Source organism: Sycon ciliatum, chromosome 11 (genome assembly GCF_964019385.1).
Source record: "Sycon ciliatum chromosome 11, ocSycCili1.1, whole genome shotgun sequence".
Taxonomy (NCBI): domain Eukaryota; kingdom Metazoa; phylum Porifera; class Calcarea; order Leucosolenida; family Sycettidae; genus Sycon; species Sycon ciliatum.
Window position 1 is genome coordinate 17291215 of NC_088653.1, and position 5572 is coordinate 17296786.

Here is a 5572-nt window from a genome sequence, read left to right on the forward strand (position 1 = left end):
CCAAGACTGGCAAGAGTACAAAAATGCGTTCGTTTGTTCGCGTGACCACCCAATCAAGAAATTGCACTGCAGCTAAGCGTTCGTTTGGGCGTAAAATCTACAAGACATGACCATGATGGCATGATGACTGCTGAGCATGAGAAGGCTTATTCAAGTCCAGTAATATAATAGCAGAGTACTCTAGGCTAGCTCTATGTCATAGAGCTAGCCTAGAGTACTCTGCTATTATATTACTGGACTTGAATAAGCCTTCTCATGCTCAGCAGTCATCATGCCATCATGGTCATGTCTTGTAGATTTTACGCCCAAACGAACGCTTAGCTGCAGTGCAATTTCTTGATTGGGTGGTCACGCGAACAAACGAACGCACCCTGTCCGTCGAGTCGGCGTCGACTACTCAGCCGCTCCCGCGGGGATCCCGCGCTCCTCACAGCTAGCGCCCCCCCCCCCCGCCCCCGGGCACCCGTCGCGACCAGGGAGTCGTAAAAATTGTGACGCGCCGACGACCGGTCCGGCGTATGTGCACGTGACAATGATTGCGCGATCAACATTTTCAAATACACGTGCTGAATTAATTACAGAAAAAAGCAACGGTTCAGTCAAGTCTTTCTCCTGCCATTACCGTGTACCAGTAGCCTTCTGCTCCGTTGTATCTCATTCTCTCAAAGAAACCATGAGTCTCGCTTTGAGGTGTGCCCGCGCCCTGCGCCCCGCTGGGATCCAGCTGCGCTCTCTGTCCCTCATGGACATCCACCAGGGAACTGGCGACAGACAAGGTGAACTTATTCGAGCTCAAGTCAAGAATCATGAAGGCAGGGTTTATGTGGATATTCGCAGGTACTTTGTTCCGGAGGATTCCGCCGCAGATGATTTTCAGCCCACCAAGAAGGGTATCTCTCTGAATGTGGACCAGTTCGAGAATCTCGCAGCAGCCATCCCTCAACTTCGTGAGATGATCAAGGAGGAATCGTAATGTGCGATCAGGTCAAGCTCCTGCTGTGGTCATGCTTATCTCGCGGGAAACCGTTGGTAGGTGTCAGCAATGCTACAGTATCCGCACTAATGTGCTCCACCCTTTGCGTTTCATTTATTGTAGGCTAGTGGACCCGTCGTTGTCGATCCGTTTTTCTATGATTTTCAAGTGTGTGCCTAATCTCGATATCGGCGTTATCGCTGAATCTGCTCCAATAGTGCAATACATAGCCCATAGAGTATAATACTGCATAAGTCTCAACCCTCAGCTAGTTGCTTTAGCTGCTTTGTGACGGGAATGGCTCTCCCACAGTTCGGAATAGTCCGTACGTACATGTATGTGTACCACACGTAGATTATCATCATTACTATGCATCGTCATTCATTACTCCGTTGCCGTGGAAATAATAAAAGATGGAAAATGAAATTATAAAAAAACATTCTCCAGGGGTGTCGGAATGTAATTCAGGGTGCATGTGTTCCGGTGACCGGTGGTACGGTCAGTCATCTGAGGCACACTTTACTCCTGGGGAGTGGTGGCTCCGCTCAACATTTTCGAAATTTAGAGCCCAAATCAATGCATTGATCTCATCCACAGTCATTACACCGTTGCCGTGGAAATAATAAAAGATGGAAAATGAAATTGTAAAAAGCTTTCTCCAGGGGGTTTTGGAATGTAATTCAGGGTGTATGCATTCCGGTGACCGGTGGTACGGTCAGTCATCTGAGGGGCCGTTTACATGAGAAAAATTAGCCCGGGCTTATTCAACCCTAGGCTTACGATAAGCCCGCCTTGATCAGTCACCCAGTCATTTTAGAGCGCGCGTTTACATGGTCAGGCGGGCTTATTCAGCTCGCCCCGAGCTGAACTAGCCCTACCCTTGACCCCCGAGCCTATCCAACCCCCAGGGCTTATTTTGTCATGTAAACGGTCAAGAAGGGCTTATATTAATAAAGCGAGTTTTCCGTATTTTTCGATTTTGCCTCGTGAACCTGAGAGAATGTGGCGTGGACAGTGCGTCTCTTTTATTTATTTCTTGGTATGTTTTCTTCTGGTTTTTGTCCAGGGAAGGTCCTAGCCCATCCTTCACCTTCTCGAAAATAAGTGACAATTGGAAAGGCAATAGAAACCTGAGCCGGCATTTCTTGATCCAAATTTCATCAGACACGAACATTTACCACTGCGTTCATGTGCGATTTGAAAAATAAAATGCGCGCAGAACTCGCAGTCACTCTGAGCTCAGCCCCGTACAACCGTCATGTAAACGGTTGAAAAATAAGCCCGAGGCGAATAAGCCCGGGCTTATTTTCCTCATGTAAACGGCCCCTCAGGCGCACTTTACTCCTGAGGAGTGGTGGCTCCCCTCAAAAGTTTCAAAATCTAGAGCCGAAATTAATGCAGATCTCATCCACTGGGTTCTACAGTTTACAGCCAGACCTCGCCACACACATCCGTTTTCCACGAAATTAAATCTGTCCCTCCAGAAACTTGCGGAGACATTTCGGAAATATCGCGGAAAAAGTTGCATGCGAGGTAAAATGCCACAAATTGCGGGGAATATTGCGGATTTCGTCAAATATTGCGGGATTATTGTGGTAAGATTGCGGCCGTTTTTGGTACTTGTACTGTATTGCTGTACGGTCTGTCCCCGGGGAAAAACGCGGCATAATATGGCATAATTTGCGGTAAATATGCGGTGAATATTATTGATATGCGGCAAGTTTGCAGTTGATATGAGGCACTTTTCAGTGAGTATGTAGTGAAATCAGTTAGTTACAAGTCTCTGGTGTAAACACTCGTCATAATTTGAGTACAAAGCCGCCACGATGAGACGTTGCTGACCGAACAGTGCAACAAAAAAGTTCAAAAATCGCGGAAAACGCGGTCTTTTAAAAAATCGCAAAAAAAACGACAGTATAGTACGTGTACGAGTCGTCCAGCATAAATCATGCATGACAAAACAGAACGTGTCAGAAAGTGATAGTTGGTGGTACGAGTGTTCAAAACCATTAAATTGAACTTCATACTGTTCGTCTTCTTTTTGACATGCTCTCTTTCCATCGTCCTTAGCTTTTGTTTGTTGAGAGCTGTTTTGGCTTTCTCCTATACCTCTGGGGGATGCCAAGTGATGGTTTTGAGAGGCTGGTGATGGCTGTGAGCGAGAGTTTGCCGATCGGCGTCGTCCTCGCTATCGATGAAAATACTAGTTATTGCGCACCTGGCAGATATCACAACACGTCGGAGCGTCCAGGAGCAAAGGAATCTTGGGTTTTCACTGGAATCTAGTTCCTCCAGCATCGTGTAGCCCACCGTCGGTGAATGGCGGTCCAGAAAGGTCGAACCTGGTCTTCTGCAGCATCTCGCAGTCCTGCGAGGCACACTGAATACGCCTGTCATGTATTCTACAAATAAAAATCACGAAGTAGTGGACTTTACAGTGATGAGTCTATCCTGTATGCTGCAAAAGACGCAGGAAATGTGACTGGTGTCTGTACACTCAGTGACTGGACGCCAACACCCCAGTCTTCTCCTGCAGGATTTGTTTGACATTGACATTATGCAGTAGGTCGGCATTGACCTGGTTTGGCAGCTATCCTAATAGTATCTGCCTGGTTGGATGTAGCAGGTTGGTGTTTGCTCGTCGTCCAGTCCCGAATTTTCTTGTAAGTCACGGTGGAGTACGCGCAGGGTTTGTGATCATCCCTGTTCACTTCAATATTATCAAACACAACGTTCCCTTTGTCACTCATCTTATCCTGAGTACTGAATTTGCTGACAATATTGCACCACACTTGTCACAACCTACCGCCACTGCTGGCGGTGGCGACTGGTTCGTCAATGGCGGCCCGGTGACCAGGCTGACTGACTAGCTTCGAGACAGCGGCCTCGTTGTCAACCCCGCGGCAGCCTAAAGGTTGATTTTATCGATCCAGCCTCAGCGCCATGTTGACGATGCCCTAGTGACTGTGTGTCATGGATTGCCTTGCCATCAGCGGTCATTGCCGTCCACCTTGGTGCAGCCCTCAACAACTGGCTCAGCCCATGGGAGTCTCAAGTGGACAAAGTTGTTGCCAAAGTAGCTCAGAAGATTGGTGCATCGTGGTGTAGGTGAGCACATAACTAGGACTTCCCAGCGCCTATTTGTCCAGGCTGCGATACTATGTGACATGCTGTACTGCACATTCTTTTCAGCACTGCAAGGCCGGCAGCTGGACCGACTGCAGGGGCCGCGCACATGCAGGCCGCCTGTTGCCAGTGCAGCATTCTGGAACGTTCCTTCCTTCTGAGATCCGTGGAATAATAACTTTCTTTGCTTCAAAGCAAGTTGCTTACCTTTCTGTTGTGCTCCCAGTGTCCTTACAACAATAACCTACAGCAATGTTTTGTTTTCCTTTCCATTCCCCAACCAATGAGTACTACGATGTCGATTCTATTTCTGAATACTTTAGTGTGTGCCCGCGCACGCACGTGTGTGTGTTTGTGTGTGTATACCTCACTCGCCACTCGAAGTTCTGTTCCCCATCACTGGAACACTGCCTGTTCTTTCAGGACCTGCCATCATCTGCGGATGGGCATTCAATGATTGTATTGTGTGTGTGTTTCATTCAGAATCAGATCCGCTATCGTTGCTATAAGAGAAAATCTGTGGGTTCACATCCAGTGCATTTGTAGATTTGCGTGCTTTTCTCGCCACGGGCGCATACATGGGACATTGTGTGTGTGTGTGTGTGTGCGTCTGTGTGTATGGGGATATTGTCTGTATCGGCTTTTGGTACTAATGTTCAGGTCTGTGCTTGCATGTGTGAACATGAAATTGTTCGGTTCTGTGCATGCTATTGCTATGTTGTATATTATTGTATGTATGTGTGCATTTCCACGAACAGTGTAGGTGAGCGTGGAGAGTGCATTCATCCCTCATCAACCACTTCCTCTTGGGCTTACGAGAGTTTTTTCTGCGTACCTCTCATTTTTGTTTGTTTCTCTCTGATGATGCCGGTACCTGTACCTCGATGTGTTCCTCTATCTGCAGTCGCCTTTAACCTTCGGTCAAGTTAACGTTTATCGTGCTCTATTTATCGTGCGAATCAAAAATAAACAATAAATAACACAAGTCGTGCTAGAGTGACGACATGTGCGTGTAGTAGGGTTGATGCGATGGGACGTTATAATTAGGTGGAACAGAACATACATTGGGCATCATTGATTGTGCTCAGTCTAAACAGTGAACATAATAATTATCTCCAGTGACAGACTGTAGCGGCTAGCCTCCAATAGGTAGCTGGCACTAGTCGCTACTGCTTGTTTGACAGGTGCCGCCAGAACCCCTGTTGTGTCATGCTATAGATGCACATGCCCTATTCTGGGGCATACTGAGGTACTTTGATTTTGTTGACTGCATGTAGACAGCATCCAATAGTAGTACTCGTAGACCTTGGCTCTTTGTAGGTCAACCACCATCGCATGGATCGATCGGTGACTATGCACTTGGAGGTTGGAATAGCCCGCGCTGAACAGATCTTGCCATGGCCCAGGGAGTGAACTCGCTTACTCGACTATCCTGGTTTTAGTTAACCAGCATGAGTGGTGCAATTTGTCCAT

At 47.4% G+C, this 5572-nt stretch overlaps 1 long non-coding RNA gene across 1 annotated transcript; it reads left to right on the forward strand.

The window, feature by feature from the left end:
- The first annotated feature begins 3009 nt into the window (after positions 1–3009).
- LOC135827402 (uncharacterized) lies at positions 3010–4633 on the forward strand. Its single transcript, XR_010555433.1, has 2 exons — positions 3010–4081; positions 4166–4633. It is a non-coding gene; the product is annotated as an uncharacterized LOC135827402 (long non-coding RNA).
- The last annotated feature ends 939 nt before the right edge of the window (positions 4634–5572 follow it).